Source organism: Lygodium microphyllum, chromosome 6 (assembly GCF_053477565.2).
Source record: "Lygodium microphyllum isolate KBCC chromosome 6, Lygodium_microphyllum_v1.1.10, whole genome shotgun sequence".
NCBI classification, from domain to species: domain Eukaryota; kingdom Viridiplantae; phylum Streptophyta; class Polypodiopsida; order Schizaeales; family Lygodiaceae; genus Lygodium; species Lygodium microphyllum.
Window position 1 is genome coordinate 68,863,624 of NC_141140.1, and position 13,699 is coordinate 68,877,322.

Here is a 13,699-nt window from a genome sequence, read left to right on the forward strand (position 1 = left end):
AACCTCTTCCTCCAAGATTGTTGGTAGCTTCATGTTGATCCAGAAATTGTGATTGGGAAAGAGAGGCATGCTTGACTGCAAAGTGATCTGAATACTTATCTTCTCCTCTTATTTTTCTTATTTATTTATTATTCCTTATCAAAGCTCTGCAAAGCTCTTTTCCCTCCTCTAATCAAACCAACAAACTAAGAAATCCATTCCTTCTTCAGCTCTAGTTGGTTAAGATCAGCTTCTTCCCTGGCTACACACCAAAATGAAGACTACCCTCCCACGAACATAAACAACAACAAAATCAAGGACAAAGCACAAATCTATGTGTATGGCTCTGCCATTAATCTCAAAATTCAAAAAAAAAAACCATAAATCTCTCTCTTAATAATGAACAAATTTGTCATCTTCATCCACAGCCTTCAAACATTATGCACAAAAGAAAGAGCAAAATATGAATTTATGCATAAAAGATAGAAGAGAGAGGAGAGAGACAAAGATTAGCACCATCCAAAAGGAGAATGTGTGTATCTTGGAAGAAAGGAGAGAAAGATTCACATAATCGGCCGTGCACTCCACCCCACCTTTTTCCCAAAAGACACACAACCCTTCATGTTTGAACGGGACTTCCAATTTAATTTGACAGCAGTGTCTAGCCAACCTTTCCCCACCTTTTTCCTTTTTTCTCCCCCTATTCCGACTGTCGTATTTTTAGTTATTAATTTTTCCATGTGTTTTCAGGTGTCTTTTTTGTGTTTTTTGCATATGCACCCCTCCTAATTCCCCCGGAACTATGTGTTGATGTGACAACCCTATGAATCCCTTTCTCTTGGACATTTTTCCTTTTTCGTGCCCTTCATTCCGCCCAATGGTTCTTTCTGTACTAATTTCCAAGTCCATTTTTGGGTTTTTCCCATGTGAACGTGTCCTATCTCAGTCGAAACCATGTTTTGGCGTGATAAGTTGTTGGACACATTATTTTGCCCATTTTTTCTTATTCTTGCACTTCCTTTTGATAAGCGGATTTTTCAAAATTAATCCTTGAATGTGTTTTCGACGCCGTTTGTCACCTTTTTCCCATGCGCACGCCCTGCTTTGCCTCAGACATCTTGTCGTAATTTTCCATCCTTTTCTCTTTGTCGCCCGACACATTTTTTTCTTTTTACAGAATTGCGTTCCAATGAACGGTTTGCGAGTTATTACTTTATCTTTGTTTTGTCATGTTCTCGCATGCCTCACCTCGCGCATGAATGCACACATTTTTGGATTTTCGCATCTCGAGTCGCCTTGTCGCCCTCGTGCCCTTTTGTCCTAACGTCCTGGCCGTGTTCAATCCCATCAATGCAAAATTTTTTTAACCCCACCCTGTGCATACGCACGAGACGGGGGTGCGCTTTCCTTCTTTGGGCTTTTATTTTACTTTAATTTATTTTCCCCCTTTTTGCATTAACTATCCCCCCCTAATCATTGTTTTAATTTTCCCAAAAAAAGGAGAAAAATGAAAACTGCAAAATGACAATAAGAATTAAAAAAACATTAAACATAAAAAATTTCCAAAAAATTACAAAAAATCACTGAAACTTTTTTCCACAAGTTAAAATTTTTTCTTCATGAAAAATGCCATTAATTAATTACTAAAAATTCCAAATTGCCTACATTTATTCACAAAATCATGGAAATTGATAAAAGTTCTAGAAAAATACCTAAAAATCAGAAAAAATTTCCAAAAAATCACAATCACTTTCTTTCCCATTTTGGATTTTTTTTTGGAATGAAAATTTATTAAAATATTTTTTAAAAAATATTTATTTTTTGAAAAAAATCTTATGACAATGTAATTATCATAAACACGTCCTTTGAAACTCCCAAACATAATAAGAACATTTCCATCACACTGAAACAAAATGGTTTTCAGTCCTCATAGTGGGACAAATTGGTTTCTTGGTTTTTTTTTTTTTTAACAAAACAAAATACGCAAAAACAACACAACCCAAACCAACGAAACAAAGAGAAACAAACCCTCCTTTTCATTTACTCTTGAAAAAAAAAACAACAAAAAAACAAAAATTAAAATATAAAAAATTAAAAATTAAAAAAAAACCACACAAATCAACATATCCCACTAAAATTCCAATCCACATCTTCTCCTTTATTTTTGTCATGTGTATCCTTGTTTTTGTTTAGTCAAGGTGTTAGTTAGTTTTTGTTTTTTTTCTATCCAACAAGATGACTATTGTTAGTTGACCTGTTGTCCATTTTTGTGGATTTGCGTGGATTGCGCATTCCATTTTGGAGGACGTGATTTCAGACCTTCCACTTGTCCACCCACACATTGACAGGTTCCTTTCCTTTTTTCCTCTCTCACTTGCACCATAACACACCAGTAATTGTAAATAAAATCCATTGACCGTTGCACACACCCAATTAACAGAATGCACATCATAAAATTATAATTAAAATGAACCGAACGTTAATTATAAAAGGAACCCCACCGTTGCATGTGCACCTTTGCAACCTAACTAATGTAATTTGTAAATTAAACCGTATTCACAAGTACACACACACACATGTTACAGACACATTAAATTGTAATTAAAATAAACCCCCCGAAGTCACGCATGCGTGCACTCAAGTGCCACACATCATGTAATTGTAACAATGAACTACATCAATAGAGACCAAGTCAAGTCAAGTCGTGTCAAGTTTGAGAGGGGCTGGGCTATGTTTCCAACTCACCATGCATTAACGGATTAACTTAACAATGAATTGTGTTTAATGGATTATCTAATAAAAAATGAGTCGTTGGTTTCATCCACCCACTTCACCGCATTGTAGGACGTTGAACGTTACGTGCGATTTGGGATTATTAATTTGACCTTGTTCCATATGTTGTTTATTCTATTTTTAGTCTAAATATTTGGTTCAATCATGATTTTTTGGGTCCATGTCTAGGCTATGGTACGTATGTCATTTTTGTTTTATTTTGCGTGCTTGATATGGGGATACAGGGTGCTTGATTGTTTGCATAGCATGAAGCTTTCGGTCGCATATGTGCGTAGATCATGTCAAATTTTCCGTAGGATGTGGTTTGTTTGGGGTGGTTTGGTCTAGTCAGTCTTATCCTCAGTCTATTTCCTATCGATGGTCTCAGTGGAGGTTTTTTTTGTGGGTTTTGCAGGTTTTCTCTTTGTCTTCCTAGTTTTGTGTGTGTGGGTTTTTTGCTATAGTCTGAATGGCACCTACTTCTACCCCTCCGATTGTGGTACAGCACGTTCCCCTCGCAGTCCATGATTATTCCCTTCTTTTAGAGGCAGATTGCATTTGACATGCAGGCCTTCGCCCATTTGTTTCCCTCACATTGCCGTCTGTGGATGAGAAACTTTGTAACTCCTTCTTGGCTTCTTACAAAAACCAGTCTGGTCTAACCGCACCTTGTGTTTATATATAGCTAATATCAATGAAGCATTGTGCTTGCCCATTTCTGCTTCATTTGGCCCCAATGGTAACCAGTTACTCACTACTGAAGAGATTGTTACGCTGATAAAGAAGGAAACTTCTACCCCCTGCCTCCTTAACCAGCTCATTAATAGTTAAGGGGTATATGTTGCCCATATCTCTTCTCCCATATGGAAGCAGCTATGTCAGTTCCTCCAGGACCCATTTATGTCGAGCAAGTATGTATCCAAGTATCCGTCCAAAGAACTGTTCACAGCTTCTGTGAAGATTCTAGAGGGTGCTAAGTTCAATTGGGTAGGCTTCCTATTATCCAAGATGGATCAACATTTCCAGCGAGTACGGAAGGGTTAAAATAGTAATGTCTCCTATGGTGCCTTATTACAGAGAATTCTCACTTTTGCACCTCCTCTTGGTGGTGTTCCAGTGCCCGATCCTACTCCTTTACGAGTGCAGCCTACATCTTTAGTTCCTTCTCCTCGGCCTATGCAACCTAATTCAAAAGATGAAGAGTCCGATGTTGTGTTTTCTTGCAAGAAATGCCTTTGTGCGAAGGGTTCTTCCAATCCTCCTGTACTAAATTCCTTGGTACAAACATCCACTCCTGCTATTTCTGGCAGTGCGCTTCCTTCATTCCTCTCCTGTACCAATCTATTTGCAGCCCAAAAGGAAGGACAGTTAGATTTGCAGATTCTTTCATCTTTGCAAACCATATTAGCTGGACCCATGCTTCCACAGATGGTTTCAAATGTCCAGTCTACTCTGGAAACCTCCCTCACTTCTTGTCTTCAGACGCTGTACACAAGTGTTTACACTTCCCTGCAAGACAAGGTGGATTCCTTAACCAGTCAGTTGACTAAGGCACTGGACGATTTGTCTTTCGAAAGGGCTACACTTAGTGATATCCAGAACCAAATGACTATTGCCACAACCTTAATGGATTCACAGAAGATAACTATTCAAGAGATGGAATCTAAGATTGCTAAATTGGAGGAGGAGAATGCATCTCTGATGATTGAGAAAAATTCTGCCCTTGAGGAAATGCTCACTTTGGCTAGTAAACTTGCTACTAGTGAGGAACAGTTGTAGCACTCTTAGGAAATTGTAGAGTCCCAAAAGAAACTTATTGAAGAACTTAACCAAAGAGTGGCTGTTATTTCTATTTCTCCTCTTGCTCTTGTATCTTCTGCTTTGTCTTCCCTCTTATTCCTTCTATTTTTCCAGCAGAATTCGTTCATAATTTTTTGATGTATTCTCTGTCTTTTCCACCTTCTTTATCCCTTCATTTACCTTCCTTTTATGATCTATCCTATCCTCCGTTATAATGTTCCCATTTTATTCCATTTCCCTCTCCATCCGATTACATTAACCTTCCTCCTCATACAGTGTTGGATACACGAGGGTGTGATAGTGACATACTTCGTCGACGCCAATGGACACTACATGATTATGTGAAAGGACCGGTGTTTAACTGGCCTTTTATTCCAGGGTCTTGGGATACCTCTATAGCATGAACTCTTATCTAATTTTTTCTAGAGTACATGTTACTTCTGGGGATACCAATGTTCTCATTGCAGCTCATTTTTGCTGGTATCTTGCTTTCATGCATCAACGGTCCACCCTGAATACTCGAAAGAGTATCCCACAGTTGCTGATTAATCCGAATGAGGATGTGGTGTTGCTCACATGGATGTTCTGTATTACTTTGCACAGGCCTTCCCTACCAGGGTCATAATTTTACTGGAAAGGATGTGTTGTCTACATTTCCTCCAAAATGTACCTCAGTACTTTGTAGATGAGAACAAAGCCTTGGACTGTCTTAAATTTAGTATGCAATTTAAGAAGAAATACCTTCATCCTACTTAATAGGAGGGTTTTCATGATTGTATCCTCTCTTTCTTAATGGAAACTTCTTCTTTCTCTCCAATTTTTTGGGGATTTGTGCCATTCAAACTATATTTGTATATGGGTATTTTTTGTGTTGGGTTTTGTTTGTTTTTTATATTGTGAGGAGCTGATGAAGATGAAGCTGTGAAGATTGCTAATGATGGTTATAACATGGTTGCAGTGAGAATTTGGATGCTGAACTCTTATATCCTTTAATAGTTTGAGTTATTTTGGTTTTATGGTATTGGAGTGGTTTTTGGTGTTATTGGTTTTCCTTTCATATGTGTTTTAGATACAAGTTCTATAAAGCTGATATATTGGGGTCATGATAGTAGCTGGTGATTTGAGATGGATTGAAGATTTTTTAAAGCAAATATTAGAGCTTTTATTCATTTTTTTTCTGAGGTCGTGAGGACGCTTCCTTTCTAAGTGTGGGGATATGTTGAGTGCTAAAATGATATGTTTTTTGGGTTGATTTTTTATTATTTTTGTTCTTGAATGGTTAATTTTGGTGATGGATTTTTTTGAAGTGTTTGGAATGGTTTGAGTATGTTTGAAGGGTTTATGATGGTTTTTGATGAGGATATGTTGTTATGTAGGGTTCTGTAATTTTTTCTTTTTGGTTTTATAAGGTCTGATTTTCTTCTATTTTCTTCTGTTTTGGTAGTTGAGATGGTTGAATGAATGTTTTGAGACATGGTTGAGGTTTTGTTAAAAGGTTTTTGAAAGATTGAATTGGTTTTGGTTTGGTTTTTATGGTCTCTGTTGATCTTCAGTAAGGTTCTGTGGTTATGCTATTTTGTATTTATGTTGCTTTGTGGTCTATTCTATTTGTTTCTGTTGAGTGTTATGTTGGATGTATGGATGTTTTGGGAAGTGTTTTTGTTTTAGGAAAGGATGAATGGAATCTCTATTTAAGCTTATTGAAGTGACGAAGTAGCTGCTGAAGATTCACAGAAGGTTACAGAAGAAGAGTGACAGAAGCCAGATCTCACAGGACACTATGATGTCTCTGGTGCCTCTTCGCATCTAACATACCTTTTGGGAGGTGTATCCATGACCAGGAGAGGAGAATTGAGTGCCATTATTGATTATTTTAGTGAGGATATGATTTATTATTGAGAGAGCAAGAGTATGAGAGAGAGAGAGAAGTGAGAGAAACTCAGTTCTATGCCTAAAAACAATGTATCTACTATGAGAGATAGAGAGAGAACTACAAAGACAATGAAAATGAATACTATGTGATTATTTCCATTAAAAAATGGTGTATTCTTTTGTGTTCCTTGTTCTATTGATGGATTATGTGAAGATGTTGAAGATTATGATTGATTCTATTAAATCCATGGAAGATATCTACTATGATGCTGCGTGAAGATTTGTTCTTTTCCTTGTTTTGGTTCTTTAAAGAATGAAATAAAAGCTTGTTGATATTACAAGATAGATTTTCTTGAAGTAGAAACCCATTTTCCTTGGTGTCTTTCTTGGGGCTCCAAAATGGTAAATAGACTTAGTTTACATTTAACATGCAAGAGGAGTAAACACAAGTTCCTCCTATCTTGAGGGGAGGAAACCCTAGCGTGAAGTTAGAACCCTGATAGAATTCTAAGATGGGAAAATGGTTACCAACGAACCAATTAAAATCCTAGACTCAGATCTTAAGATGAGAACCAAAGGTTAGCAACTTAGGGAAACTGTCATCCGAAACTATAGCTAAATTGCTCACCCCTATTACATAGGAGAGAAGGTCGGAAAGAGGGTGTTCTCTATCCCTTAGAAGATAATGGAGAATGACTCCAAGGTAGGAAAGATCGAAGAAGGGTGACACTAGCTTCAAATATGAGGACTCCATCTTAGCAGATGTCTTGAGCACTCGCCTTCATTGTTTGTTTGTGCTTGTAAATCTAGATTCAATGTCTATGAAAGGAATGTATGACCCAAGCTCACAACATAAATTTTAAAAATGAATCAAGTTAAATTCAAGAAGGGTGTGCCAAGCTACCCCTAGTTGGCCGCCAACCCTTTCCAAGGGGTTCCATATAACCGTAACAAAAACATGGAAGGACGCTTGGATGCCAAGGGGGCTCTGGCTATAAATTCCTTGCTTGTGGGTCCTACTCAAATGATTTACGTGACTCGAGATGGATGCTCGAGGCCCTGATACTAGTGCAAGGGCAGAAACTTGGAAGAAATAAGACGCATCCTCACGGATTGTGGAATCCATCCTTTTTTGGACAAGACTTGTATTTCAATTAAGATGCTAATATAAAGTTTACTTCCAAGGAACTTCTCTGAACTATTTTTGTGCTAGTGTCATAAGTTACCTGAACGAACCCTGTTCCCTAAAAGGCTTAATTAAGGAAGTTGATTTTAAATGTCACACATAAATGTGATAGGACCTAATTAGATAACTAAAGAACACCCATTGAGGGAAGTGGGTGGGCGGAACCCCTGACGGGTCTGTCCTACGGAAGGGTGGTCCAAGAGAGCTGGGAGGCTTCTCACAAGGCTCTATAGTCATACGACCTTTAGGTAATATTAGGTTAGAACCTGATTCATGCCATTTTGGGGGACCAGAATGGGACTATGCCCTATGGGCAGAGAGGTTGAGTGGTGCATCCCTCTTGTTTCCCATTCTTCTTGAACCAAGTGCAGCATGGGTCTGCTTTAGCTCGGGTATCTCTGCGCAAACTAGGATGTCCAGGATCTGATGTTAGAATACTGTTAGGAGACCTTGGCCATTAGGAACCTTGATTTCAGGTTGATCCTAGTGGGTTCAGTCGTGAATGTTCCATTACGAGGTGGACTCGAGAAACCCTATGTGAAAAACCTCGAAAAATTCCATGGGAGTGTCAGGCAGCGACGCTTAGATTTGTTTCTCGATGGACCACTAAAAACGTGCTTGAATAGCCATTAGGCAATCACATTACAGTTGGTATCAGAGCCGACCAATGAATAAAACAACCAAGATAGGAATAAATTGGAAAGGGAGAAGTGATGTTATTACTAGGAAAATATTTTTTTTCTATTACTCATTTGTGGATTGCTGTCGCTTCCAGACTTACGAGGCATGGAGCAAGTTTCTCGTATTTCACATCATGTTTAAGACAACTATGAACTCTTCAAGTTATTGCCGATGATCCCACATGATGGGGATCTTGGATCGGCTCTACAACCCTTCACCATTGTATGTGGAAATGCGTTGGACTTGGAGCATGGGATATTGCTATATTGATGGGATCTAAAATGGGCCGGCACTGGCTATAGCACTAGCCAGACCTTTGACATGCACAAGACAACCCCAGGGCCTCACGGCCAAGAGTGTCTATAGGACATATTGCCATGCCATCGTACATATATTTTGAGTTTGTATCGTGTTTGTAGTCCAACCCTTAACCTTCTCAGACTCCTCAGAGGGAGACCCTACACATTTTGGTGTAATTCACCACATAGAACAACATAAGAGGCACCACTCGACTAATTGCCGTGGCCCCAACGCAACCCTCCTACACCTTGGGGATTGGCCCCTCGATGCTTCGCTAACACATATAACACATACGAAATAGAATCTGCTCTTGGTACCAATATTATATCATTCTAGGAATGTACCAGTCCTCACTTACTTGTCCCCTTGGACCCATCGTTTAGACCTACAGCTTGGGTGCCTTACTCTCTCCAGCGTGCGTGGGTCATACAATTGCTATGCATGCCAGGAATAGATACCATGTGTATAATTCATGCAATGGTGTATGCCTTATTGTGCACAAACAAATATGGTTTAAAATCAACCTGTGTCGTGCAAAAACAACCCTTTTAATGAATTTTCGCTAATACACAATGCCTCGTTGTAGGAACCTAGCACCAAGGCAAACCTTGTGCAACTAGATCCATTTTTTTCAAATAAACCGCATCCTAAATGTTATGCATAAAGAGAACAATTATACTTTGTATTATTTCAGTGCTTAAACTATTGTATAACATCATTCTCCCCCTCACCGTTTAAATTTTACTGCATTGCGTAGGTGTAGAGGTTCTTTTATGTCATTTTTTGTATGTAAAAGCAACAAATACACACTTTAACACAAAGGACAAGGGCCAAACTGAGGCTTAACCTCATGCTTTAGCCCCGTTAGACATTCACATACATAGATCTTATTTTTCCATTTTTTTTAAAACGTAAGAAATCCTTTTTTCTCCATTTTTTTCTATTTTTCCTATTTATTTTTAATAAAAATAGGTATTTTTGGTTTTTTTCTGATAATTGATCAATTGAAGTGAAACTCAATATTTTTCCTTATTTTATCCCATATCCACTCATTTTTTCCCACTCAAAATCAAAGAAACTATCAATTTTCATCAAAATTAGTATTTTTTTGAGTTTTGAAAATTTATAATTTCTATAAATCAATACGGGTTCTGCATAAAAGTGATTGCAGCCCTAAAAAAATAATGCAAGGAACATTCAAATAAAATTTCAATCCATGTGCACATCATTTAGACCATGAACAATAAAAAACAAGCAAAATTCTTTCATAAAATAAAGCATACCGCCTTTTTGCGTGTTTCGGGTTTTTTGAATATTTAATTGGGACTGTGTGTCGACCAATAGCCATGGATTTCAGCATAGATCTTTAGCCTTCAGCCTCCTCAGCCTCTTGGAACAATCCGTTGCCTCCCGGACAAGCATCCATCACCCGATTCTCTTCTTGATTCTTGCCACATGAAGTGCCTCTTAAGGGGAGAGAGAGGGAGGAGAGAGAAACACTAAATCTGCATCTCCACAATCAGGCAGCCATTCCACGCACAAAGACAGGCGATGAGGAGCGAAGATAGAATGTAGATGAACCATGAGATCAGTTGGGGGGTTGTTTGCAGGCCCCATAGCCCCCTCTCCATCAATCATAAAAAATGGCACCTTCTTCTGCTTGTTGCAAAAAAAAACGGACACCCCCCCTCGGATTTGGATTTTAATTGGGGCTCCCAAAGGGATCCCCCAAAAGGCACATCTTTTGGGCTCTCTAAAGTCCTTTCCCACTTGCCCTTTGGCCTTGGCCTTCCTTCTGACCTATCTCCTGCGTTTGACATCCGAATTGAAGTTTGAAATATCTTGGGCATCCATCTTGAAGTCGTCCACTACCGAGCATCTCCCAGGGTCTCCTCTGACATGGCAAAAATTATGAAAATTCACCAACTGTCATCCAGTGGGTCTTTTAAGCACTTTCGGACATTGCCTCTTAAAATCGTATTGATTGCAACCGCTGCCTTCGACGAAGTCTATTTTTCCCCTGAAATTCAAAATTTTTGGCTATTTTTAAGCACTTCTCAACATCAAAAATCATGTGTCATTGGTGACCACAGGATAGGGCGACTCAGCCCATCGAATCCCACGAATAGATCTGCATAAAAGCTCAACCACAAAGAGCATCAAGCTGATACAAAATAGATACACAACAAAACACATCACAACTCTCACCCTACCCCCTGTCAAAACCAAGCCATGATTCCATGAGGGGTAGGCCTAGCATAATCTAACAGAAAGTCTAAAGCTAGTCACTAACCAACTGAACAACATAGTCAAGCTAAAAAGAACAAGCAAAGAGGTCATCCTAAGTGGTGGTCTGAACTACCTACCTAACTAAGGACAACTCAACTAGGAGCTTCTACTAGGAGATGACTCCTATAGCCTAATCAAGAAATAGTTTCTTTTAGCACATTACTCTTTAGCCTCTTATTTTCCATACTCGGACGTGTAAAAAGGAGGGAGCTGAGCGTAGTGACCCAAGGAGAATAGGGCATTGGCCTCAGGTCCTGTCTCGGTACCCAAGAACCTATCAAGCCCTCCCAAGGCGACACTGAATCATTTTCTAATGCTCACTTTTATTTTTGCTCCAACCTTCTTGTATTCTTTGTTTTTCAGCTAAATGCCACCCCTCGGAAGACAAGGCATCGGCCCTCGGTCTTGTCTCGTCCCCAGGAACCTACCAGACCTTCGCAAGGCGATAAACAACAGCTCAAGGATTTTTCTTTCCTTCCTTTTCTATTTTTATAGGGGTCCCCTTTTATACACCTCTGTATATTCATATATTGTCTTTCATATATTTAGGGTTTTGCCTCTTTTCATCATTATTTTAGTAGGCTTCTCTAATTGCCTCACAACTAACTGGAACCCCTAAAACAACCGCCTAGCAAGTCAGTAAAACAGGGTCACTAGAATTGCCTTCTAAAACAGTTCTTTCAATGCCCGACAATGCTTTTGTAGGAGGCAATGACTACTCAGACCTCCCCCAGACATACAGAGCCTAAACCTGGGACTTCATGCCTCAAGTGTTGGTCCCCAACAAACAAAAGAAAGTAACCCTTACACGCACATATATCATTGATCGCTTAAGGGAAAAGACTCAAAAAGGGGACAAAACCACCTGGAATGGCCAGAAGGAGCTCCTTTGTAGCAAAGGCTCCCTCTAGCGACTTCGTCAACTTGTATGATGTAATCACTACAACAAAAAACCATTAACTAAACGTGCACCAAATAGACATAGGGCCCTCTAAGCCTAAAGAAATAGCACATTTCACTGCAAACTACCTGTCCTTATTGACCTAAGAAAATAGACCATTAAAACCTTAAAACAACTGGCCCTCTTGGCCTAAGGAAATCAAGCAAGCCAACTCATATAGATCCGTCCTTGGAAGAAGGCAGATATATGAAAATACGCTCCTTTCCAAGGGAAAAATAGGTCTCTCGGCCCTAAACTAAATGCATCAAGTTGTGACCCATACCTCCTACATATATAGCAAGAGGCGTATGCATAACATGTCGCTTGATCAACCTATGGGTCTCAGATAATAGTGGTAGATGGGTATTGGCCACTCTTCGCATTACCCATATCAAACATCGCCTGCCATATAACATGTGGTCTGATAACATTCCCCACAAGCGACTAGGTTCTGTCTCGTTATCAAGAGCGACATTTAGACTAGCACCACAGTTGAAGAAGAGGTCCTCTTCATAAGAAAAATTAGCTAAGGAATCTGAAAATTGATTCCAATAATGTGGAATCAATTGAAGAGATATGCTCTCAAATTCATCAAGTAGGGTTATAGTAGTGCAATGATACATATGAAGGATGGGATTCCGGATTGTATATGTCCCATTGAGTTGATTTAAGATCAGCTTGGAATCCCCCTTTACCAACAACCGTCGAATACCACCTGTCTTGGCAATATTCAGTCCCATAATCAAGGCTTTATACTCTGCCATGTTGTTAGTGAATCCTACCCCGACATAAACCGCTAATTTCATTGCAACCCTACGTCACGGATCTCGAATAACTACTCCTACACTCCCTTTTTTATTAGGCCCCCAGGATGCTCCATCAAAGTATAACGTGTACGTCCATAATGGGTTTACACAACTAGCTATCAAGAACTCCCCTTTTCGTAATTATGATAGTCAAAATTCAACATATTTAGACGGCTCCATCCCACCTTCTTCATTAAACTCAACACGTATACTTGTCAAAATCTGCAAATAGTGATGGCAGAAAACTTTGATCTCCCACACAAATGTACCATCTTCTTGCTCAATCACGTTGTATCCTTTGCTCCACCAGATAAGCTTCCCCTTATGATATATTTGTTCAAGATATGGGTACTCCAAATAAGGGATTAATTGCCCCATCAACTAGTTTAAGCTCTCATGTAGGTCTCAAATCAACCCCAGCATAGACCTGCAATGCATTTAGCATGTTAGCATATTCCAAACTATCTTGTAAGGGCCATTCCATCTAGGTTCCAGCTTTCTTGGAAATAGCTCCCCTACGCACATCATAGTATAGAACTAACTACCCTTTCTTAAAGGTATATTTCTTCGCTTTTAGATAATGCAACCGCTTCATCCGACATTTAGCTACCTCCTGGTGCAATAGACTCTGTAATTTAAGTTCATCCAAGTGGGCTATAGTCGTAAAATGCTCGAATAGGGCATCTTCATCACCCAAAGAATGATTGATTGCGAATCTTATGGTTGGCAACTCAATTTCTAAGGGCAATACACACTCCTCCCCATAAACTAATTTGAATGGGGCGTGGCAGTGGCTCATTTGAACGTTGTATTATACACCCATACCGCCACATATAATTTTGTATCCTAGTCCCGCTTCTTTTCAAAGACTATTTAAGATAGGATACCCACAAGTTGCTTATTGGTACTTTCAACTTGTCCATTTTCTTACGGATTATAGGGGCCATCTTGCTATGCTTAATTTTCCATGCTTCAGTCAGGCTTTTAATCACCTTATTCAAAAAATGGGTTCCATGGTTTGATACTATTTCCTTTGGTGGACCAAAATGGCAGATGATCTGTTCAAGTAGGAAA